At 46.5% G+C, this 26,873-nt stretch overlaps 1 protein-coding gene across 3 annotated transcripts in view; it reads right to left on the bottom strand.

Moving 5' to 3' along the window:
* The window catches only part of GNB4 (G protein subunit beta 4), a 684,865-nt gene that overhangs the window by 383,406 nt on the left and 274,586 nt on the right, over positions 1–26,873 (bottom strand). The window contains exon 1 of one of the 3 annotated variants that reach the window (XM_085635393.1): positions 7,008–7,316. The exons of the other annotated variants lie outside the window; for them this stretch is intronic. The gene's annotated coding sequence lies outside the window, so the exon portion shown is untranslated. Of the gene's footprint in view, positions 1–7,007; positions 7,317–26,873 lie in introns of those variants that run through there. 3 annotated transcript variants of the gene reach the window in all.

Here is a 26,873-nt window from a genome sequence, read left to right as displayed (position 1 = left end):
AACCAAGATTACCAGCAAGTTTTATGATCTAGGATTGATAATGGCGAAGAGGGAGCTCACTATGCATTGGAAAGCTAGATCTGGGCCGAGCTTTCGGAGATGGCAGTCGAGCTTCTTGTCCTGGGCGGGAAGTGAGGGGACGCTGCGCCTGCAGATAGCCAGACGCGCGGCTAATGACAAAGCGCTGGAGGCGGCAAGGGCGTGGGGGGCTCTGGTGGAAGGGCTTAGATCCTTGGAGGAGCTGAGTACGGAGGATAGGGATCCTGTGGACGGGGATAGGAGTGTGGAACCCGGGGTGGGCCCCCCTGGGCCGACTGGAGCGTCCGCACTGACTAGAGACACTTAGGTACATTTGTGGAGGACTCAGCGTTCGCACAAAGTACTAGTACTTGCCGAATAGTCGTGGTGGGCGTCTGGGGTCTGGATGGGTGGCGCGGGGGGGGGGGGGGTCACTGGTGTCCTGAGAACAGTGGACATGCTCTTTGGATTGCCTTGGGCTCGGATATCCCCGACCCCGGGCCACTCCCAGCAGAAGTGAAGAAGGGGTTGATGCGGGCACACTGACGGGGGGGGGGGGGGTGGGGGTAGAGAAGGTGGAGGGTTGGGGGCTTAGGGTGGCAGCGGGGGACGCACGGATTTCTCCTGATATGTGCATTGAGGATTGAGTCCTCTTTATTCTTCTCTGTAGTTGGTTTCACTGCGCTGATGGAAAACTAATAAAAATATTTTTAAAAAAATAAAAAAGTGGTTAAGGAAACAAAATGAATCTAGGATAAGGTTCCAGAAGCTGGCAGTCCAATAAGAGAACACATGCTAGCCACCTAGCCAGCCTCACTGCCAGGATAGTTTCACCATAGTAACATGATTTGTCCACAGTCGCGACCTTGTTACTTACATTTGTGCAATTTTCCATATGGATATAGCAGCCTGTATTGGCACTACCCCATGCAATTATTATATTCAATGCAGAACAGGCCTTTGATGGAGTCACGTGGAAGTACATATGGAGAGTTATCGAAATAATGGGATTTGGGTCAAAATGTATTAAATCAGTACGATCCTTCACACCAACCCTGAAGCTAAATTATTAATTATGGGAAAGCAAGCAGACCATATAACAAAGCGTGGAATCAGCATAGTTGTTCATGCTCTCAACTTTTCTTTGCCATTTACCTACAAACCTTCATTAGCAAACTTCTATAAAACTACAGCATACAACCGTTTTTCTATAATGGGCATTCTACAAAACATCTTGCATATGCAGAGGATATTGTCACTTTGACAACATCACCAGAGTGAGCAATAGTATTGGAGTCAAATAGATTTGGTTCAATATCTAGATTTCTTTTGACTAGCAAGAAGACAGATTCTGGCTATATCAAAATACAAGATCCTTGTAAAGTTGCTAGTGCACTTTATCTTGGGGTAAACTTCACTGCATGATATTGAATAAAATTATAGTGCTGAATTAAGATTCTGTAATACACAAAGACAAGAACAGTTTAAAAAGATGTAATACTCGACATCTACCTTTAAACTGCCATTGTAACATAATCAAGATACTTCCAAAGATCTTGTATTTATTTCGAGCAATACCTTTTGACCTACATGTCACTTAGTTTAAAGACTCCTTGCATTATGTTTTTACGGGTTTATGGACGCCCACTTAAGGCATTAAAATATCTTTTAGACTCCCAGTAGCAAGGATGGTTGGGACCTCAAATTTTATATTTGATTATTTTTCTGCTATGATCCAACGTATGAGCTTTATAAATATAGTCGATCCACCGATGCTCAAACAATCAGTAATCTTTCCTTCACTTATGAAATAAGTTTAGGCAAAGATACGTATTGTTTCTTAATTAAGTTTTCGGAACAAAATGACTATAAAAAGGTTCACTTTAAAGTTGCATAGGCCACTATTAACCTATGGAAAATTTGAGTAAAGATGTTTAAAACGCCAATATATAACTTTCGCACTCCACTATGGAACTCTACATATTTACCTATCGTTTTTCAAGATGGATATACAAACATTGGGTGCCAGCTGGTACTAAACGACTAGGCGATACATGCAATGGCAATTTGCTTTACTCCTGCAGGCAGTTACAGGAGAAATATGGGCCAAAAGAATAATTCTTTAAATATACGCAAACCAGCAATTTCTTACTAAAAACTGATTGCAATCATTTCAATATGATATTCTGTAATTTATTATCTGTTATAAATGATGGCAACAAAATTAAAGTATTTGGTTTTATTATAAAAACTTTTACTGAAATAGTCATGGATGATCTACAATGAAGCATGTACTAGCAATTGTAAACTTTCAGTTCTATTAAGGACACTTTGGAGAAGATTATAGATAACTTTCTTCTTTAATTTTCTCCAGCAGCTTTCAAACACCAACTGAAAACTACATTTCCTATAAACTTAGGGAAATAAAACAGCAACAACAGTCCATCCAATCAACATCCAGGACTCCAATGAAGATCTGATTTCTTCCTGCCTCTATCTTTCTTAGATGCTCCAGCAGCAGATAAGTATTCCAGGCCTCGATAAACATAAAAATTTTACCAGACCTGCAGGTCTAGTGACTTGAACAATCAACTCGACCTAACTGTAAGGTACTTAACCCGTAAACTGGTCGCAAATTGTGTGATCCTAGGAAATTTTTATTTTTTACCAAAGACAACTTTATCTTCATAATCACATATCAGACCACCTTCAATATTCAAATTCAGCATTTCTGCTGCACAAAAAAAGCCTCATTTGATTTAATAGACTAAACTTTCGCTCCATGTATAAAAGGAATCTAGCCTGCATACATGGTACACATGACCACTGACTTGCCTCTTACTTCACTAATAGCATTTTCATCAGAGAGGGGGCAGGAATGTTCCTCAGTTAAGGTTTAAAAACTCACTTTTAATAAATATATTACTAAAGCAAGATGTTGTAGCTCACAGTAATTTACAAACTGCATATTTTCCATTGAAATATTCACAAATGTTCCCCCTAACATTCAGTTTTACTAACAAAACTATATAGCGTACAATCTGCGGAAAATGTGTTTCAGCTAAAATATTTATCATTTGCACATCAAGTGTTGATTTGTTTTCATCCTATTAAAATCTTTTTTTCCAATCACACAAATTACAAAAATGTTTTCGTAACTACTGAAACATTTTGAAATGTTTGTACAATTTATTTTCAATCAATTTAAATGTTGTGTGTTAGGAAAAAGTGATATCCTACAGCCTCATTTCACACTCTTTGTACAGTGCGATTGTCAGTTCACTTTACAAAATTATGTAACTCTGTAGTCAGAGAAAGAAAAGTAAACACAAACCTCCAGGATAAAATAAGCAGAAAATTGTGAGAAGACATAAGCTGACATTAGACCTCTGTGCAGAGTAAATGTGAAAAGATAGGGGAAAAAATTAAAGCATCTTTACTGGTTATTCACTTCCGGATTGAATAGAACACCTGTTCTTTAGTCAGTTCAACAGAATGGGCCAGTTAGCCCTAAAATAGCTCTGCCTTGCGAGTGGGCAAATAGATTTCGGATGGTCTGTAGTCAGTCTTACCTCTCCTGACTGAAAAGCTTATATATAGTGACATATTGTGCTGTGAAATATTCCTCAGAATTATTTTGCGGTGTAGTATTTTGATCAACAGTTTACTATTGCATAGATATGTCATAGGTCGCTGTTGTCTTTGATGCGTGCTCTTGTTCTGCAACTTCTGGAATGGTTCTCGTATTCCTTGAGCAGTCATCATTAAGCGTGAGGGTCACACTTCATTCCTCCGAATGCTAAGGGGCTCCTATCCTCTCCAAGGGTCCTGCTTTGTTTCCGCATGTCGACAGAACCCTGCGTTGCATGGAGAACAGTTCACTCCTCTGCCATTCATCTGCCTTGTAGGCAGCATGGACGACCCAAACAGCATTTCTGCCTTCAGGACCTAGCCCCCATGAGCCTACAGCGGTATGCACAATCAGGAGTCTGCATTTTGAATTACCATGCACGGGTGAGGCCAAGGCTCCACCCTGTAGAGTACAACACCTGCGCTGGACAATCCCCCTTTAAACCATATCTGGCTCTGCCCCCCCAATCGGCTGACGCTGCCAACAATACTGAATTACCACGCTAGATTTACATTAGCACTTCCCTTCTTCATTAAGCCTTATTGCAACACGAAATTTGTACGGCCAAGACCCAAAATGTAGGAGGGGAATGAATGCTATGCACAGGAGGCGGAAATTTAATTTGTGCCCTACGATGTACACATTGCAGAGGTAGTAGATGCATTGGTCCACAAATACCCGACAACAGTTCTGGAGTCTCTGGAGAGGCAAATTGTCACGCTAGCGGCTTGCCCCCAAGAACCTCTCCTTAGGAGGAAATTACTCCAACGACCCCCCTAGGCCAAGGTAAACTGGACCTCAAAAGCAGCCCAAACCCGCTCCAATCTGTCCCAGGGATCACTCCTCAGACAAGGCACGTGGCCGCCTGAAGAAAGCTAAGGATTTACCCTGAGTATAGAGTTCAGGGACAAGAACCTATCCTGACCCCTCAGATGCATTTCTGGGACCCTCCTTCTCCGCCATATTACAACAATGACTTTCCTTCAGACTCTGATTGGGAAAAGGAGCCCGGCAGGCCCTGGCGGCCCAAACCTGATAATGCTGACTCTAACCTTGCCCAAGGTCCCCAAGCGGACCACTGCTGACAGACTTGCTGGACCTCGAAGACATTTATTAACAAAGATCTTTTTAATGGGTCCCAGCGGACAAGGTGGCAGCTTATGTGGCAAGACAACTACATAGCCCTCTAGACAAAGAGGTCCACAATAGACTAAGAGCAGACTGTCTGCGCCCTTCCTTAGAGGTGAAAAGTCTCTCTGACCCCAGAGCTCAACGCAAAAATGGCCATATTCCTTGCTAAATATATAAAAGGATCTATGTTTCAATAATAGTAAATTTCAGCTATAAAGATGCATCATGAAAAGCAACAACACACAAGAGTCCCTCAAGCCATCAAGGTCTAGAAGTCAATGTCAAAAATTAATAAAGCTGCAAAATTAAGCTCTGCAAACGCAATATATTTTTCGGACATTGCTTAGGTCTAAAGTAAAAGAACAGTGGCAACATGCACTATCTGTGCTGAAGGTAATTCCCAAAATCTGAATCATTCAGACTATAAGTGACTTGCGCTCAGAAGCACTGGCTGCGAGAAGAGCATATAAGACATGCCCTCAAATCACTGGACTCCTCTTTAATCACAATTGTGACCGTCATATTCGACTGAACAGCACTCTTATGTAGGAGTGAGGAGTTTGGCTCTATAACACAGTTTATAAATAAATGCATGTACAGAAATGTTCATAACCTGTAACGTCATCCTGGCTGGTAGAACTTAAGAGCAGAAGTTCTACAATAACAGTGAAAGACTGTTGATTTAGACACAACAGACAGTAAAAGAATTGAAGAAGGGAAACTTTAATAGGCCCTGAACAGAGGGATTTGAAGACACCTCCTAGGAGTTCTCTTGCTTGACAGTTAGTGAAGATGGAACTCAAAAAAAGAGGCAGAAACAAAGCCCAGCTGCTAGACAGCACTAGAAGAGACGGGGAGGAGGTTATTGACTGAATGAAGATGAGAGGAACAAATTGCACCTATATGGGAAAAGGATATCCATTTTAAGAATAAGTGTTCTAGAAATGAGTCAGGGGCCAAGATTATGCAAGGATGCATGCACAGTTGGGCCAAGATTATGCAAGGAAGCATGCACAGTTATCCAGTAGGTGCACGACAGGCGTTTTACCAATGATGTTTCACTCTGAGGCTGGGTTTTGCACGACCTTACTAAATCAGGGTTAATGTGATATAATGAAGTCATCCCATTTGTGATCAGCAGTGTTTGCCCTGATTTAGCTTTTTCTGCGCAGGAATGGGAACGATTTGCAATACTTATGTTCTCTTGTAGTGGTTTTACATGACTAAACACATCAATATATTCAGTATTCACAAGTTATCTGTATTAACAGCCAAATTAGATGCCGCCAGTTTTCTACTAATGAGGAAATGTAACGTTTTTCATGATTTAAAGTGGTATTGCAGTGTTTCTTTAGCCCAAAAATACCGCTTTAATAAAAGTAAAAGTGCACGGCACCTTAAAGTTTTCCTTTTAGTGTCAGGTTATCAATTTAAGAATACAAAAAGATAATGCTGTTAGCTTAAAAACTAGAGCACACTATAAATTAAGGTATTGAGTGTGGCATATATCACTGCTGACGACTGTTCTGTATGCCAAGAACTTGGTGGATGGAACTTAAATTTGAAAGGACATGTCAGGTGAGGAGGTGGTGTAACGGATAAAGGTGAAGAGGGAATTAGATGGGTGCTCTTAAAACGGTGGCCAAAAAGTAAACAAAAATGTATGCCTGGCATAAGAAGTCCGAAAGGGCGAATGCCATTATTGGAGAGATGGTGAGGGGAAGCAATCCGTCACGTGACGAGCTGGAGTGGTGGGATTGAGAAGGGTATGATTAAGAGGCAGTTGCTGGACAGGGAATATGTGGCTAAGAAAGGTCTGTAAATGGGAAAGTGTAACTGCATGGGGCAGAGTGGAGGGGGCTAATGATAGGTGGGCTGAAATAAGGACTACTCGTGACAGCTCGGGGAGATGAGGGTCAAAGAAAGCTTGGAGAAAAAGGCCTTTGGGAAGGGGAGTTGGATGATTAGGTATGTAGTATAGCTGTGGTGAATAAGGCACTGCAAGGATGCCAGCTGGGCTGAAGAGGGTTGCCATGCTGAAGACCAGTAAGAAGAGGAAGGGCTGTGGTTGGGACAGATTTTATGACTAGGAGGAGGGTGGGTCGCCGAGCGCAGGATGCACGGTGTCCAGACAGCAGCTGCCCTGTCCTTGGGGTGGGTGGTGGTGTCACCCAGGGCCCTGTTACCAGGCACCCCCACCGGGTCACGCGCAGACCCCGCCCCATACCTTATCCCGAGTCTCCCTTCCTCCTCCTGCGGCAGGCTCTCCTTGCCCGGCCTCGGCCTGTGTCGCCGCTGACGTCTCTTCTCCCGCCGGTATCCGCCTCCTCGCCGGCCGCCGCGCCTTACATGACGATCTCCCGAGGCAGGTCGGTGGAAAATAATCCCTCGGAGCCCTGAGGTGGGCCGGCACCTGCGGCGGGGGAAGGCAGGCAATGCAACGCGCTGCGGCGGCGACAGCAGCCTGGGAAACGCAGCGAGCTTCTTCGCCCTCCGCCACACCCATACAGGGAACCAGCGGCACGAACCAACGCTCGCGGAGGGGGGGTGGGGGTTTCACGTCTCCGGCGGAGGCAGGCGCCCAAGATGCATGCGCCCACGCACGCCTAAACCCCTAGAGATGTTTTATTAACGCCTTTCCACGGCATCTTTGATTTTGTACAAAATATGTGCTCAGCAAGACAGACCACAACAGTCGCAACCAGCCAGACCCCTCACTGCCGCACCGTGGTACAGTCCAACAGTCGAAGTGGACTTGAACCATAGCAACAGCCAGGAGAGGGGGTGTGTAGGGGCTGGTGTAGGGTGGCATGACTGTCACTGACTCTCCTCACCGAGGAGGAGCCGCGGAGAGCACACACCTTGCTATTTGCGGGTACCATTGGCACGTCTAGTGATATAGCCCGACTTCTACACCGTTATAAAGGAGCAAACCCCTCCCCCGCCTCAGGGGAGGGCATTGGCGTTTAGACACTGAAATAGATGCTTGCAAATAATACACATTTAAGGGTTTTTTAGATAGCAGTAGAGACTGTCTTTTCCACCTTCACGAGGGTTCATTCATCCCGACGCTTTATGTGGTCATGGCAGCAAGGTTCACGCATTTTCTTGAGGGGCCTGTGTCACATGAGCCAATTCTGATTAGAAATGAGTAATATAGAAGGTGGGAAAGTAGTTCAGTGGCCAATGCCTTTAATGTAATTGCCATATCTCTGCTTCTTCTCCCTCTACACGCACGCGCCCTTTTTATGCCTCTTTTGTTCATGCACTGAGGTGACTGCTCCCTGCCCATTTTGGTCACACACACTCGGTTCACATATTGCCCATTCTGCTCAGACTGCTCCCTCTCCACACACTGTCCCATCCGGTCAAACTGACACCGGCTCCCTGTTCCATCTGAGCAGTCACCGAGATCTCTGCTCTCTGCCTCTTTTGTTCACAAACTGACCCTTTAATCCCTGCAGTGTCTGCAACCACACACTGCCCTACTCGCATTGCCTCCTCAGCTCACTCTGTACTCTCGATGCTAACTCTGCTTCCTTTGTTCCAAGCTATACCTTTTAAAAGCATTTTTTGAACAACCATGTGGCATTTAGGTGTGCAAAAAGTGTACCTTGAGATAAGTAGTACATCATAATTCATATAATCCGGATCTGTGAAATCTTCTGATGGTATGTGTAATTAAGTTATGGGCAAAATATGCTGAAATTCTGCTTGGGCTACACGATAGAAGTAGGTGAATACCCACAATCATGTAGGTTTGAAAATATCCACATCTCTGGCAGGTACACACACTTTTACTATAGAGAATGGCACAGGTAAGTGCCTTTTCAGAGTAGGAATGAGACCACCCTTTATTTAATAGATGAAGTGGAGGAAGCAATTCAACAGAGTCTGGGCAATAAGGCGCCAGGCCCAGATGGCCTGCCCATTGATCTCATTAAACACCAGCCTGAATTCTGGGCGCCTCTTTTAGAATGTTTTTAATAACTTAACGGTTTCTTCAATCCCTAAAACATGGTCAACGAGTATTATCATGCCAATTTTTAAAAAGGGTGATCGTTCCAATCCAAGCTGTTACAGGCCGATCTCCCTAATCGACAATATATTGAAAATTCTAGGGAGGATCCTGTTTAATAAGATCTGGACATGGGCCGAGGAGGGCCACATCCTACATTCTTGTCAGTTGGGGTTTAGAAGTAAAATCTGCACGGTTGAGCAGTGCCTAAACCTCAACTTGATTATTGGTAAATATACAATAGCTAAAAAATCTCCTATTTACCTAGCCTTTATGGACCTTACCTCAGACTTTGACTTTGTCAACAGGTCCCGGCTCTGGTCTATTCTTTTAAAATATGGCTTGGATGAAGTTTTAGTGCACTTTTTAGTCTATTTACATAAGGACCTGTACGCCAGGGTGCGGATCGGTAAGGGCGGAGAGGTATCAAAGGACATCAGAGTCGGTAGAGGGGTCAGGCAGGGTTGTGTCCTGGCCCCTCTACTCTTCATTCTTTATATCAACGACCTGAATGAGTCGTTGGTATCACTTACTTCTGATGTCCCTGTCATTAATGATAATACGCTCCCGCCTTACTGTACGCTGACGACGCGGTCCTAATGGCCCGCACCCCAAATGCTTTACGCACTTTGGTGCGGGGTTTTATTGATTTTATGGCAAGTTTGGACCTGTGCACAAATTTTAAGAAATCGTTTTTAATGACATGTGGTTCGAAAAAGTACTCTAACAATACCATTGCTGTGGATTCGGACAGTTTACAGAGCACTCGCACTTTTCCCCATCTGGGGTTGTTTTTTGCAGGGAATGGTTTGTGGGTTGAGCATGTGACGCACAGCAGTAAAAAGTTTTCTAAAGCGATCAATAATATACTTAGCTTGCCCCAACCTAGAAAGACAGAGGTAGTTTCTGCAATCATCAAAATTTTTAAACTACAATATATCCCCACTGCTACTTATGGTGCAGAAGTCTGGGGTTTTAGACAGTGCGACAGCATCCGGGGGAAGAAAATAGATTTTGTCGCAAATTATTGAGTACCCCAATTTCTTCGTCACAGTCTGCTTGTCATAGTGAATTGAAACTCCCCTAGATTGAAGACTATATTAAGGCCCGTACCGCTATATTTTTTTTGCTTGCGGTTTGGAAGAACCCCGCAGCGCAGTTAACAAGGGAAATAATAAAAGATTGCCTTAGTTGTGACAAGGGAAGGGCAATACACTGGCTTGCTGCTGTCAGGAAAAGCTTGATCAGAGTAAATCTTAAGCGGATATTTTTAAATCCGACCGACTCAGACGGCATAAGTAAAAAAAGTATACAGAAGGCACTTTATGCCGTCTACAGTAAAACTAGATATGAAACAGAGGTACGGAAATCTTCAGTCGCCAGATATATGGCGATCGAGAACACCTCCCATTTACCCTGTAGATATCTCTTAAGACCGATTGGTCGATGGGAGAGGAGTTTGCTCTTTCGACTAAGGGCCGACACTATGAAATTTCTGCTCTGTTTCCCATTGGAGTTCAATCCCAACCTTGATCAACTTCCGTGTCCCTGTAATGCTCAATGTAAACAAACAATGTTGCACTTTCAATTTTCTTGTGGTTTTTATTTAAAATACAAAAAACTGTTTTTTTATGCCATTTTTCAAGACTATACCCTAGATTAATCACAAGGTAGCCTATAGGTATATTGTTACTTTGGAAGGAGAGGAGTTAACCTTCCGAGTAGATTCCTTTCTAAAAGTGGCAGTATGTGCTCGTAATTCAATGTGTACTCTCTGAAATCTATCCTTGTTAAATTTTATTATTTTTATATCGCAGATTCATCTTGTTGAGATCTCTTTTTATACTGTATTTTTAACTACAATGAATTGTATGATATATTCATTGACGCTGATCAAAAATCAATTTCGTCACGATCTGTCTTTTTCTTTTAATTGTCTCCCCTTTTATTGGACCTATGCACTTTTATTATATGTTGTGATTTTTGGATTTGTGCTTTTATGAATATTCTTCGTATCCGAATAAAGATTTTGAATTTGAATTTAATAGATGTGTAGGTGAAGGGCTTCTCTGGGGGAAAATATTTTCTCTATGGAGGAAAAAATGTCAAATTGGCAATTCTACACAAAGTTGCAAACTTTTAAGATTGCTAATTTGTGATATTTTCTTGTTTTCTGCTAAAACAACAAGGTGATGGAAGCAATTCTTCAATCAGTCTCAGCCACTGGCAATCATTCAGGCCCAGAGAAGTTAGAAACCAAGACAATGAGACACAGTTAAGAAAACAGCTCATGGCCTGGCTCTACCCCCACTAATCACCCCCTCCCCCCCCCCCATAGATACTCCTGCAAGCATAGGTGCACGCTATGACTTATCCAGCGCTGGGAAGCCTTCGGGTAGCTACTCACTTTAGAAATCCGCATTGCGTTCCAGGACATCGATTTTCACCCACTATACTGTTCTAGAAAGAGACCTGCCTTATGCAAATCAGTCTTGCTCCAATAGCAACAGTACAGCACAGACTGCTAGGCCGTGTTCGCTCTAGATGGGCACTCAAGTGACACCCTAGCAGTATCATCTTGCTTAAGTCTCATTGGTGAGATATTGCTAGAGTCCTATGGCACAGTCAGCACAGGACCCACGTCTGGGCATACATGCCACACTTAGTGTGTCTACTGCTAAAACAACAAGATGGTGAAAGCTTAAATTAATATCAGCCATTGGCAATCACTTGGGTCGCATTCCAGGCCATCCTTTTTTACCCACTTGGCCATTCTACATAAAGACCAACCTAGGGGAGAGGATATGGCCTAATGGCTAGGGTGGTCAACCTCGGAGCTAGGGAACCGGGTTCAAGTCTTGGGAGCGCTGCTCAACATCCTTTTTACCCACTTGGCCATTCTACATAAAGACCAACCTAGGGGAGACAATATGGCCTAATGGCTAGGGTGGTCAACCTCGGAGCTAGGGAACCGGGTTCAAGTCTTGGGAGCGCTGCTCAACATCCTGTGGTCCTGGGCAAATCACACAATCTCCCCGTGCCTAACAAAATGAATGTGTCTGTCTGTAGCGCAACTGGTGCTCACGTAAAGTGCTCCGATACTACATTCAGGTCAAGATCGCGCTATATAAACACCCCCCCCCCCCCCCCCACCAAAAAAAAGAGGACTGGATTAAGGGCCCACTCCCAACGAGAAAGGGGAAGTTTATGTGGAGACTTGCAACACTAATGTAGAATTATATGCCACCATGTTGCCCGTTAGATCCAGACCCAGGGATATATGGGCACCTCTAAGATCTAATCATGCACTGTTGCAGAATGACCGCTTGGATGACCACTCAATGACTCCTATGGGAAGTAATAACTGATTCATCCTATTTACAGACTGTTACTCTAATTTTGGATTGTAGGTAACGTCTGCCGAAAATTACTTGCACTTCTGTTGGAACTGTTCTGTAAATGTAAACTACAAGACTGGGTGGCTATTGTGGCTAACTTAGGGCCTCATGTAGGTAGCGAAATACCGGTCGGTAACGGCCCAATTTCGGTAAATATTCCGTTACCGACCGGTATTCAGACAAGTGAGATGTAGGAGACCAAAAACCACTTTTCGGTAAATATGAGGCGGTAAATACCGATTCATATTCACCGAATACATAATTAACGAATCGGTAAACATGAAGTGGTAAATATGAAGTGGTAAAAAGTTAAAATGACATGTAGGAGCACTCGGTAATTAAGAAATCCAAGAAAATCGGTAAATAAGAGTCGGTAATTAACACGGATTGAAAGCAGGTGGTAACCAACAACAGTGCAGCTAAGCAATCCCAAAATGCAACAGCGTGGACACCCTGGCAGCTATGTACGTCATTGCAATGCGCCTACGTCTACAGGCAGCAGGACTGAGGGTTTGGCGACGGAAGGAACGCATCCACAGACAGCGCATCACACTATTCCAGCTGACTGATGCAGAGATACATGAGAGGTACAGGCTACACCCCGAAACCATCATGGACTCAATCAGGGACCCGCACCCACTCCTGGACCAGCCAATGAGAAGGGCGCACGCCATACCCCCACATGTGCAGGTGCTCTGCAGCCCACATCTGCTGGCATCCGGCATTTCTCAGGTGGTGACAGCTGCGGTGGGTGGTGTATCCCAGAGTTGCCTGTCCCGTTCCTTCAGGAATTACTTCCCCCATTATATTGGCTGCATTGATGGGACACACATCCCACTCTGTCCACCAGCTGACACAGAGCACATCTACAGGATCAGGAAGTCCACCCACTCCATCAATGTGCATACCGAATGGAATGATATTGTGAATGGTCCCGTGGATGGCAGAACCCAAAGGTGCGCGTATGCTATTTACAACGAGGTCTGCAAGTTGTCGCACAGTGAGGCGGCTTCCAGACTGAGAGCTATTGACCAAGCAAACATGGAGAAGGCCTAAGCCGATATAGATATTAGCTCTAGCACTCTCACTTCTAGGATTCATACATGAGACAATAGGCACATGCAAGTACACGGCGCATGCAATGTACAAGCCCCGATTTTGGCGTGCGTCCTACGAGGTATCCCAGTGCCTGTGATTACACCTTCTTTCACTGTGCTTGCAAACGGTATTCATTTAATAATGATTGATGAAGTTTGCTGCGGGATGTGAGTGGTAATCCCGTACATAACTGTCTCGCATGAAGTTGTCTGCTGCAATACTGTTCTTTTTCCACCCCCGCATGGGCGGCGGGATGTTTCCATCTGGCCTTCGATTCCAACCTTGAAAGCAGAGTCCAACAAGTTGAGCAGAATAGAGCGCCATTGTCCCACAAAGAGGTGCCTTTGACTTCCTCTCGTTAAAATATTTGTCCTTCACGTTGCTACTACGCGCACTGAGGAACAGGCGCCTCTGAATACTGACCTCCCCCTGCATTTCGGCTCTTTGATCCAAAGTATTATCAATGCCTCGACCACGACCGGCCTGGCTCAATTTTTTCTAACATGTGGGGCTCGGGTCTCGTGACCTCTTTCCACACAATTTGTGGTGTAATTCCGGCATTTGTTCATTCACTGTTCTCGAGCATCTTTGGAGGTGTTCCGCTGCTTCTGGCGCTGGTGGCAGGTGTGCTGCTTTTACTTTTCATACTACGGAATGGCTGCTCCTTCTGTGCCACACGAGCACCTGTCCCGTCTGCATCTTCTTCGTGATAGGATGCTTGACTTCTATGGTACTTTGCCATTGGCGACTTTGAGCCTGGCTTATGGATTATCCTTCAGGTATTCCTACTTCACCTGCGTACAACCTGTATTGCACTGCCTGGATTGTCCCTTTGAATGGCCTGTGGATTTGTGCTTGACCAACATGGTGTCTCCGGTGCCGGATTTCGATCGACTGATGAGGCCCTTAGTGTCTCACGAGTTGTCCTGTTCTGGTGTCCGGATCATGGCGTGTGGAGCGGCGCATGGTATCCTGGGTAATTGGGACATCTCAGCGGCAGCCTACGACTTCTTGTCCATGAGCTATTTGGAGGAACATTCCGGGTGCCCTCTGATTGTGCTAGAGGCTCCGTTGGTTGGAGAACACGTATGTTCCTTTTCTTTACTCAATTGGATGGCTGAGACTTTTAGTGGCCCTGAAAACGATTGCTTGTTGGAAGCCGTGGCCACATATGCTGCCTATACATTCATGGATTAACTGGATTGTCGTCCATTGCGCCTGTGCTACTGGACAGCACCCTGGCGCAACATTTATTTCTTTTAGTTCTCGTTTTTCTCTTCCTGATGGTCTGCTTGAGTTTTTTACTATACTTGCATTGTGTTTTTGGAATTGTATGCTGCAATTAATTGGACTGTAGGACTTTGGCGCTGCATTGGTTACGCCCTGTTCTGCTCTGACGAAACTGAACTCTGCGTTCTCTCTTTTCTTGCCTATTGCATATTGCTTCGCTCAAGGGGGCGTGTAGTGAGTTCTCCCTGAATACGTACATGCATTGTTCAGTTGGCATTACCACGTTGAATGTTATGTAGCCATGTTTGTGTCTTTGCACACGACACTGCGTTTACATGTTCTTTCTTGAATAAACTGCTGACTCGAGACTTCCTTCAGACGAGTGCATTCTGTTGTTCCCATCCCAAGCTCTGCGCAGCGACCTTGGTCTGTACATGCTGTGACACACAGTCTGGAATTTTACACAATGCATGTTTTCCACTCTAGGTTGTTCGACCCACGATTTAGCCATGGCACACGCGCAGCTGCACATACCTGACAGTTGGTGCTTTTCATATCTCAGACGTCATGTTTATTATTCAGACCGAAGACGAGCCTTCCTGCGAGGAGACTCCTGATGCTCCTGTGATGTGATTTCACTCAGCTGATCTTTGAGGTATGGGGTCCCCTATTCAAGCCTGAGAGACCTTCTATGATGACATGATTGTGATATTGGCTACTTAGTTAAGGGAAGGTGGTAGTGTCCTCGGTATTTTCCGATTCGCTAAATACCACCTCGGTATTTTCCGATTAGCTAAATACCACCTCGGTATTTACCGATTCGGTGGATACCACCTCGGTATTTACCGATTCGGTGACTTCCGATTCGTATTTACCGAATGTTACCGAATCGGTAACTGTTACCGAATTTTTACCTACATATAACTTACCGGTTCTAATTTACCGATTCGGTACGGCTCGGTATTTATGAACCGGTAAAATTTATTTACCTACATGAGGCCCTAAGTACTGTGATGATGCTTCGAATGTGACCCAGAAACCTATTTTATGGAAGTGATGGATAAGTTACTGTATTTGATGCTTATTGTTTTGCCTTTCTGATGCTAACTAACTAAATAATAATAAAAAGAGAGGTGCAACCTACTTCTTGCTCTACATTACAAGGAACTGACACACGTCTTGTGGGAGTACCACATCATTGCAAAGCAAACATTGATGCATAATAAATTGCTGTCTTTAGTCAAAAGAAGTTTCCAGCCCCATGTTTATGTGTGATACCTTCAGCCAAAAATGGCTATTTTATGCAATAGTACATTGCATATTGGGACTTTAGTTTTGCTTTTCACTTGGGCTGGTGGCTACCAAGTCCCTGAAAACGCATGGCAGGCCAGCAGCCACACTGCACTAGGGGCTCCAAGCAGGTGAGCTCTGAGCGGAGGCTTGTGCATTCCTGTGCTGGACAGAAAAATCAATAAAATAGGCCAGATTAAACGTGAGGCATTAATTTAAGACATGATTTTACGTTCGGGGAGGAGGGGGTTTGTATGGGGCTTGCTGGTTGGTCTGCAATTTTGCATCTGTGACGAAGGTCTGGAAAGCATAGCATGTTTTGGAGACTAAAATCATCCAGACTCTCACCCTTGACCTTTGGGGGACACACCTCTGCAACTGGTACAGTAAAAACAGTAAGTTGCTATTGCGTCACTTACAGTATAGTGGTATATTTTTTATGATGGCTTCCAAAATGGATTATCTTAAGGTTGCTCTCCACCACTATAAAATTATATGACCTTATTAATAACCATGTCTCAGATTAAAACTTTTATTCAGTTAAAGTGTGGTGTGTAGTTTTTGGCAAATTTAAGTTGCAAAGTAATGTCCAGATTACTTACCGGTAATCCTCATTACTCTGAGTCCCACTCGTCCTCAACCCAGTCATTACACATGAGGTATATTCACTTGACAGGAAACGCTTACTAGCTCCACCCACCCTCCTGCCAGGGGCTATAATACCATAGCCAGCACAAAGCACTTCCTGACACAACAAAGGCCTGACACACATTGGGAAATATGACTGGGTCGAGGACGAGTAATGAGGATTACCGGTAAGTTATCTGCACATTACCACTACGTCCCTCGTCCTCGACCTAGTCATTACATATGAGGCATACAAAAGCAACCACCACAAAGCGAAGGCCTTTGGAACACTGGCAGAAAACAAACCCGACAGCACACAGGAGAGAAGCGCACCACAGTGAAACTTTAATGGCATGAAAGAATCAACAAGCAACATCAGGCTCCACAGCACGGATAACACCACACCCAAAATTCAAATGGTCACTCAGAGCGCAATTCAACCTGTAATGCTTAATAAAGGTAGACTCAGAAGCCCAAGGCCCTGCTAAACATATTTCATCCAAAGACACTCCATGAAAGACAGCTGAGGAATCCAAGACTCCCCTTGTGGACTGGGCCTGTACACCCGAAGAACACAGCAAACAAAAGCCCTGATAAGCCAAGGAAATAGGGGACTTGATCCAACGACCCAGGGTAAGCCAAGAGGCACTGAAACAGTAAACAAAAGGAAAGCGGAATGTCTCGCTCTTCATTAGGACAGATGTTCCCACACAAAGACCAAACCATCCAAATAAATAAGCTAATATGCATAGGTTGTAATATCAAGTTATACTTATTTAATACAAAATATCATCAATGTATATTATATCCGTTCAATAAATACAGTATGGTACAAAACTAGTATTAAATCAATAATATGAAAAGAAAACAGTTCTCGTCCCCCTCTCCGACAGTATTCATTCTACACTCGGGACATCCTGTACGTTAGGAGCCTGCTGCTTATAGATGCGGCCCCATCCTGAAGCTAATTCGCTCGGGATTATTCCTAAACACTGCGCTTTAACAGCGACGTGCTGCGGAACAATTCTCGCGACAGTTCCGACCACGCCCATTAAAAGGCGAGCGACACTTGCTGGATACACCGCTTCGATTCTTTCAGCGCAAGTCATTCCGCATCTTTATTTACGTTTGCAAGAGAAGTAATGTATCCAATTTAATAATTTACAATATATTGATGTTGAGTCACCCGTGTTGGCAGTACTACCCATAGTTTTGTATACCACCAAACCTCTACTGAGTTGGGTGGCCACTCCACCTCGAGTGCAAGAGCATTATCTAAATGCCACTTAACACTGAATATATTGTTAGGACACTAGTAGATATTGCCCACATATCCTAAGGGTAGGTGCCCATCAGCCATACCCATATAATTAGGTACACTCTTAACTTAAAACACATTTGTTACTGAATACGTATAATTCTCTTTCAGCCTATTCAATACAGCTTAGACGACAATTGGTTCATGTTCACCATTGATACAGTGACACTTACAGGTCACTTGGCCCCCTTTTTCTAACTGGTATATACGACTATAATGTAGCCAACATCCTGACTTTTGTAAATTTAACATGCAACTATGGGCCATGCCGACAAGCGCACCCTTTACAATTTTTATTGTTTACTTCTAGGTTTCTTATTTTACTTCTCTGTCCTGATGATGACCCCATTTTAAATAATTATATTGAAGGGATGAAACATCAACAAAAGTCTATGTGGACTGATTTTAAAATGTGATAGTGTCATGCAACACTCATTTCAAGAGTGCAGTCTATAACAACATATTGCCACAATCAGTCACATGTATATAACACAAGCGCACCACTTAGCCACTGTATTCACCTTCACTGTGCCGCCAAATTATAGGAGCACCTTTTTCTGTTTTGAAAAATTCAGAAAAAGAAAATAATGATTGAAAAAATATGAACGCTAGGCTATCTCTGTCTAAATATGTAAATAAATGTATGCACTTATGGCAAAATCAAAGGCTGAACTGTTTAATTCTTTACTATATCACTATTTCCGTGGAAGTCCAGGGTTATACTCCCTCCTTGGGTTACCACTTGTTTTGTTAAATATTGTTCAGCCCAGGTCTCTGGGTTATTGGGTTGCCCCTTTTGTTTGAATCTCGGTAGGATGAAAATGGCACTTTGGAAAATTCAGGAGAAAGCCATGGCTCTCTAGCGTACGAATGTTCAAACCCAAATGCAGAAACATAACAGGGCAGAGGAACCTTTGCTGACGAGAAAGCTGATGAAAAAATGTAGCCGAGGAAAAGAATGCCTCCTTATGCTGCTGCTGAGGTCAAAGAGAAAAGGAATCCTTCTGTTCCTTGAACACCCTGTGCAACTTCTCCTCAAGGTCTTTACCAAAAAGATGAGGACCAGTAAATGGCAATCTCAAACCCATGGACAGTTGCGCAGCATCCGTATTCCAGCCCTTCAGCAGTAAATTACGTCTGGCAGCATTGGACGCACCACAGGACAGAGCAGAAGCACGAACAGAGTCAAACGCAATCTCAGAGAGGAACTCAGCCTGACGTTCCATGGATTCCAAGAATTCAGGACAATGCCCAACGTCCTGCCTAGTGGAGAACAAAGATTTGAAGTCAGACAATTGCGACTGCACCACATATGCACCATACACCCCAGAACGGATGGCGAACTGGGACCCCGGATAAGCATTCTTCAAAGATGAGTCAATCTTTTTATCCGCACCATCCTTTAGGACATTATCTTCAGCCATGGATGGACGCCCCACCAAACTGGACACAGTAGAGTAAGAGTAAACATGAACTGACTCCGGAATTGTATCCTCCATGTCCCTCAAGGGGTACAGCTTAGACATGAAGGGAGGCATCATTATGCGGTTGGGATCCTTCCACTTGTTCAAAAGAACGTCCATCATGACAGGACGAATGGGCAAGTCCTTAGTAGACTGCTTACAAAACTGGGGCAAAACCATGTCCCTGGACATGTGGTGCCGACCTCCTCATCAAGGAAACCCATATTATCACTCACATGGGAAAGAATGTCCGGCAACATATCCTTAGATATATATTTTCCCTTAAGATTCACAGAACCCAAGGAAGAACCATAGGAAGAATACAATATGGAAATGTCCGAGTAGAGGTCATGCCCCCCTCCAGAGTGAACACCAGCCGCCTTTTTAGTGGGCTTTAAAGTAGATAAAGTTTCCAAAATCAACATCTTCAGCCTGTTGTCTTCACCCCCTTTGCACTTCTTCAAAAGAAGGGGCCAAATCCCCACTGCCCCTGAGGATGTGGGTGAAGAAAGAAGAGAGCAATGTCTGCGCTTAGGACTATGCTTTCCCATACTGAATCACAGGCAAAATGACAGAACATCCACAGAAGTAAGGCTCTTAAATACATTTCCCCCAGAATGCAGAAAAATCCGCATTCAACCAGCCTCAGCACACGCACTGACAGGGAGACACAAAGAACACAAAGACACAAGTTACTTACCTTCGGTAACGATATATCTGTAAGAAAGATTAGTTAGTTATAGATTCCTTACCTTAGAATTACCCCCAGGCGTCAGACTGGATCCGGAAAGTTTTTCGTCAGCAGTAGCTCTGCACATCGGAAGGTGGTGGGGGTCGGTTCCGCGTTCATCATTGGCGTCGTGTTGCCGGGATGACATCCTGGCAGCTACTTAGACGCCGCCCTCGTCAGTTCTGTACACGACTTTCTGCGCCAGAAACGCAGGGCCATGCAAGACACTGACCAATGGTGCACAAAACTAGGAACCTGAAAGGATAACCTTTACCCTAGAAATCAGTTCGCAGAATGGGGAGGATGGGTAGGGCGGTAAGGAATCAATTTTAAATTTGTTTTAATTTTTTTTTTGTTTTTTTTAGCAGAGTTTTATATAGCGCGAACTTGACCCTAATCCAATCAGGTATCAGAGCGCTTTACATAGCACCAGTTACGTTACATGAGGGCACACATTCATTTTTTCTTTTTTTTGGGGCACGGGGAGATTAAGTGATTTGCCCAGAATCACAGGAGTTTTGGCATCGTTACCGAGACTCGTACCCAGTTCCCCCAGGTCCGAGGTCGAGCGCCCTAACCGTTAGGCCAACACCTCTCCCCAAACATATAACTAACTAATGTTTCTTACAGATATATCATTACAGAAGATAAGTAACTTGTTCAACTGAAACAAACACGTTAGTTATAGATTCCTTACCTTAGAATAAATACCCCAGCAATACCAACCCTGGAGGTGGGTCTGCGAACCAAGATCACACCAGGAAGTCCTGGAGAACAGAACGGCCAAAGAAGCCGTCTCACCGGACTTGACTGTCCAGGCAGTAGTGCTTGGTGAACGTGTGCAGCGATGCCCACGTAGCAGCCTGACAGATGTAATTCAGAGGAACGCCTCGTCCCAGAGCATTAGTGGCTGCCGTCGCCCTGGTGGAAAGGGTGCGAAGCCCCACTGGAGACTCCTTCTTTGCAAGAGAATAGCATGTTTTGATACACAAGACGACCCATCGAGAGATAGTCCACTTGTGTACGGCCCGACCTTTCTTGGCGCCCACGTACCCAACAAAGAGCTGATCATCCACCCGGAACTGTTTGGTGCGATCCAAATAAAAGGAAAGCACCTGTTTTGGGTCCAGACGGTGGAGCCTCTCTTCCTCTTTCAAAGGATGAGGAGGCGGAAAGAAGGTGGGCAAAGTGATGGTCTGCCCGATGTGAAAGGCAGTGACAACCTTAGGCAAGAAGGAATGGACGAGTCCTGAGGACAACTTTGTCCGGATGCACAGATAGAAAAGGAGGCTTAGAAGAAAGCGCCTGGAGCTCACTCACTCGTCTGGCAGAGGTGATGGCCACCAGGAATGCAGTTTTGAGAGTTAAAAGCCTCAAAGGACAGTTGTGAAGCGGCTCAAAGGGAGCGCACATTAAAAGCAGTTAAAACCAGGTTCAAGTCCCACTGAGGCATAATGAAGGGAATAGGAGGAAAGAGATGAGTTATGCCTTTCAAGAAATGATTTACAACCGGGGACTTGAAAAGGGAAGGCTGGTCTGGAAGCCGAGGGAAGGCAGAGATGGCCGAGAGATAGCCCTTGAGAGTGCCCAGAGCAGAGCCCTGCTGGGTTAAAGAAAGAAGGAACAAGAGAACCTCAGAACGAGAGGCAGAGAGGGGATCCGCAGCCTTTGCTGTGCAGCATGCCACAAATTTGTTCCACCGGCAGGCATATACCGTCTCAGTGGAGGGACGCCTGGCTGCCAGAATTACATCGCAGACTTCGGGAGACAGGTTGAAAGATGTCAACTGCCGCCGCTCAATCTCCATGCAAGGAGGTGGAAGCTGGACAGGTTCGGGTGAAGACCGTCCCCTGTTGCTGCGACAGAAGATCCTCCCGAAGGGGCAGACGGGTTGGAGGATCGATGGCCATGTTGAGCAGCTTGGGATACCAGACTCTTCGTGCCCAATCCGGAGCCACAAGAATGACTTGGGCCCGGTCGCGCCTGATCTTCTTCAGCACTCTGGGCAGAAGTGGTATAGGCGGAAAGGCGTACAACAGACCGCAACTCCACTTGCGATGAAAAGCGTCGCCTAGTGAGTGCCGCCTTGGAAATTCCAACGCACAGAGTTGCTGACATTGCGCGTTCCCTTTGGTGTCGAGTAGACCTAACCAAGGCTCTCCCCACTGTCGAAAGAGACCTTGCACCACCTCCGAGGAAAGACGCCATTCGTGATCCGTCATGCACCTGCGGCTGAGTTCGTCTGCCCTGACATTCAGTGAACCTGCCAGGTGTTGAACCACCAGGGATATGCCCTGATGTTCCAGCCATGTCCAGAGGCGGAGGGCCTCTTGACATAGGGTCCACGACCCCACCCAGCCCTGTTTGTTGCAGTACCACATGGCGGTGGTGTTGGTCGTGAACACCTGCACTACTCTCTCCCAGACAGAGGGAAGGAATGCCTTGAGAGCAAGACGGATCGCCCGGAGCTCCAGAAGTTTGATATGGAGCCCGGACTATGCTGGAGACCAGAGGCCTCTGATCTCCGCCTCTCCCATGTGGCCCCCCCATACAAGAAGGGATGCGTCCGTCACCACTGTGTGTTCTGGTTGGGGAAGGGAGAGGGATCTGCCGTTGACCCAATCCTGTTTCGTGAGCCACCACTGCAGTTGTCGAGCAGTGCCCTCTGAGATCTGAACGCAGTCAGACAGATTCCCCTGATGCTGCGCCCACTGGAACTTCAGGTCCCACTGCAGAGCCCGCATATGCCATCTGGCATGATCTACCAGCAGGATGCAGGAGGCCATGAGGCCCAGCAGCCTCAGGGTCATTCTGACCAAAACCCGGGATAGAGCCTGAAAGATCGGAATCATAGCCCGAATATCCCGGACTCGCTGTTCGGGAGGATAGACCCGAAACCGCGTTGTGTCCAGAACCGCTCCGATGAAGAGGAGCTTCTGAAAGGGAATCAGGTGTGGCTTCGGCACATTGATTGAGAACCCCAGCGAATGCAGGAGGTCTGCCGTAGTCTGGAGGTGGGAGACGACTGCTTGGGGCGAGCCCACCTTCAACAACCAGTCGTTGAGATAGGGGAAGACTGAAACCCCTGATCTGCACAGATGAGCTGCGACCACCGCCATCACTTTGGTGAACACCCGAAGGGTGCTGGTAAGGCCAAAGGGGAGCACGGTAAACTAAAAATGCTTGTGGCCTACCGTGAACAGCAGGTAATGCCGGTGGGCCGGCAGGACGGGGATGTGAAAATAAGCGTCCTGCAAGTCCAATGCTACCATCCAGTCTTGCAGGAAAGGGCAGACAAGACCTGAGCAAACATCAACATCCTGAACTTCTCCTTCCGGAGGAAGCGGTTGACGTTCTTGAGATCCAAGATAGGACGCAGGCCCTTGTCCTTCTTGAGAACCAGAAAGTAGTGGTAATAACAACCACAACCTACTTCTGAGACAGGAACGTGCTTGATGGCTCCCTTGGCCAAGAGAGCCATAACTTCCTGCTGGAGAAGGGCTAGGTGATCCTCCGACATGCGGTGGCATGGCTAGAGGGGTAGCCTCAAAGGAGAGGAAGTAGCCCCTTTGGACTATCTGCAAAACCCACCTGTCTGACGTGATGGTGCGTCATTGGGGGAGGTGATGGCGAATCCTGCGGCCCACTGGCATTTGGTGGGCCTGAAATGTCGGACTAGGAATGTTTGGAGGCTGCTGCAGAGGCGGGTTGGTGGACTGGCCTGCCCGCTGGGCCCCAGAACCACGACAGTTGTTCCCACGTCCCCAACTGCGCGAAGGTTGGGTAACTTGCTGCGGCCTGTGGCTCTGGACAGGACGTAGCTGGGCACCCCTTCCATAGCCACAAAAGGGGCGAAAAGCGGAATGCACGGGGTGGCTGGAGAAGCCCAACGACTTGGGCGTAGCTCGTGAGTCCTTGAAACGCTCTAAAGCGTTGTCTGCTTTGTCGCTGAAAAGGCGACCGCCATCAAAGGGCATGTCCATGAGGGCATTCTGGAAATCCCCAGAAAAGCCAGTGGATCTCAGCCAGGCGTAGAGTCTAAGAGCTACTGACGTAGAAATCGTTCTACCCAGAGAGTCGGCAGTATCCAGTCCACAACGGATGGTAAACTTGGCCGCATCCCTCCGGGCGACAACAGCCTGGGAGAGCACTGTCCGGGCCTCCTCCGGACACTGAGGCAGCACCTGCGCAAACGAGTCCCACACAGAGTGGGAATAACGGCCCAATAGACATGCGGTGTTTACAGACGGCAGTCCCAAGCTGGCGGAAGAGAAAATCCCTTTCCGGTAGAGCGGTAGGGAATGCGCTTTTGGAAGGAGAGGCTTGGACCACCAAGCTATCAGTGTCATGGTTTGACCTGATGCGCCTGCTATGCTTGCTGTTTCCAAGTATTCATCTGTGGACTAAAAAATCCCAGAAGGCCTTGGTAGGAGGGGCCTCTGGGTATTTTAATCGGTTCTGCACATCAAACAGCGTGCGTAATTCTGAACTTGGGCGGTAGCGGTGCAGTGGGGAGATTTGTCCGTTCTGAAGGAAGGAGCGGAACTTTGTTGACTTCACTGCTGCCTGTCTGGCTCCATCGAGCCATGAATTGGATTCGAAGCAGACTCGCTGTAATTAGTGACAGGAGTCTGTAGATTCAGGACTGTAAGCACCAAGGCAGGCATTGTTGGGCAGAGAGGCGTCCCTGCGTTCTGGTTGCTGCATCAAGTAAGGCAGATTTGTGGCTCCCAACTGCTGTTGAGGTCTTAGGGCTGCTCGGGATCGAGTGACACTCGACTGGGGAAAGACTGTGTTCCCGCTCTGACCTTAAACCAGAAGCAGCCCGACAGTGCTGTGTGTGGGCGTTCTTGTCTGCATAAATATTTTGATTTTGCGCTAGCTAAGTTACTTTGTCTACATTTGGCTTTCCTATTTGTTTTTCGTACAGGATAAAAGGATCTGGAGAGTTTCAGAAACAAGTGAATGCAGTAATTCTATTGGTTCTATGTCCAGAGGATATTTGAATTCTATTCCATAGGATCTACTGATTATCCGGAATTTGTACTACTCATTTCTTTCTGCTGGCAACCATCTGTATCAGCTTGTGACCTTTCTGCTATGTTCCTAATAAACTTTTGAAGGGGAATTGGACATCAAGGGTATGTATGAGTATGGGAGGTGGTTAATATGAAACAAATGGGGATTGAATGTCGAGTAATCTGTGTGCTTTGTATTATAGGTGTATCCTCCTCCAGTACGAGAAGTATCGTTTCTGAGTTAGAAAGTTTACAGTGAAACATCAAGGCAGGTGGAACTTGTTTTACAGGTACAAAGTCCCCTTAGTGAGACCCTATGAGAGTAGCCAGAAACTGTAGACATGTATTAACTTACGTGCTTTTTGGTTACAGGTCTCCCTATCCCGGCTGTTCCCACCCTAATTCCTTTCCCTCACTTGATCACCTCAATACTCTGTACATCTTGTGTTAGAATTGGGGATATCGAGAGGTGGACCCCTTTGAGCATCGACCGGACCCCGAGGAGTTCCTGTGGTTTTGACACTCAGGGGTGGGGTGTTGGGAAAGGAAAGTGGGGTTGCCCGGTGCCGGGCGGTGGCGTCAGGCAATCATCCTATCCACGGGAGCCCCCGTGTTGGGCCTGGACCAGGTGCCCAAAAGGACGTCAGTAAGGGCCTCGTTGAATGGAAGCTCGCTGCCCGATGACGCACCTCTGTCAGGAGGGTAGTCCTGACTGCCACGGTAGGGCGTTCGAGGTTGAGAGCCTCGGCTGCCCTACGCAACACCACTGCGTACGAAGCTCCTTCCTCCGTAGCCACGGTAAGAGGAGACAACATGCCAAGGTCAGGGGAGGTGTCCAGACCACTTGCATCCCCCGGTTCCTCTCTCCAGTCCTGTTCACTCTACAACTGGTCAGTCAGAGGGTCACCTGACGCCTCCCATCCTCCTCCTCATCCTCTGGGTGCCAATCAGGTCAAAAAGGGACCCCAGGAGTGAACAGGGGCTCAAAAACCCCTCTCGGCGCCTGGCGACGCCGTCCGGCTCTGAGTCCATGTCCGGATGGAGGCCTGTGTCGAATGCGGTAATGGTGCAGGAGGAAGCGGCGCAGGTGTAATCAGGTCAACTGGCGCCGATCCGGATCCAGGCCTGGATCCAAGGGGAGCCTGCGGTGCAGGAGCCGTCGGCGGAGAAGGACTAGGCCCCCAACAGGTTCTGCAGGGCCCGAAGGAACACCGGCGGGTCCGGGCCGCCCAAAGATGGCATGCATTGCTTAGTAGAACGTACGAAGCTGGGCGGGAGTCGCTCCGGGTCCCGGGAAGGGAGGGAAACGCGGTGTCGACTCTTCAGGCTCCGTACTCTGAGCAGCAGGAGGGGCACCACCCGCATCCCTCGTCTGGTCGGCCAACCGACGAGGAGAAGTCGAAGAGCGATGATGCTTCTTTGACTTCTTCTTATGCTTCGACCTACCCGACCCGAGTGCGAAGACTTTGATGACTTGAACGAATGGTGGTGGCTCCGCGACCGGTCCCTTGACCTCCCTCGCGACCAAGACCTCAAACGGCGCGGAGCCGACTGCCGGTGCTCAAGCAGCTTTCGGGACCGCTCCCACAAAGCCTTCGGCGCCATCGATCGGCAGTCGGAGCATGACTTGGGGTCATGGTAGCATTTCAGGCAAAAGAGGCACATGTGGTGCGGACCCGTCACCAACATCAGTCGATTACAGGAACCACATGCCTTGAAGCCGGGCATCCCTCATGCACCAGGAGTCGATAGACTAAAAAATAAAGTTGACAAAAGTCAAGAAAAAAGTCAGTCAAAAAGTGACTGGAGGTACCGCTCTTCCCGGATCTGCGCTGGCTGGCGCGGAAAAAGAAAGAACTGATGTCAGCGCGCGAGGGCAGCGTCTAAATAGCTGTCGCAACGT

Source organism: Triturus cristatus, chromosome 11, assembly GCF_964204655.1.
Source record: "Triturus cristatus chromosome 11, aTriCri1.1, whole genome shotgun sequence".
NCBI lineage: Eukaryota > Metazoa > Chordata > Amphibia > Caudata > Salamandridae > Triturus > Triturus cristatus.
Note: the sequence above shows the minus strand (reverse complement) of the source record. Positions and strands in the feature narration are given on the sequence as shown.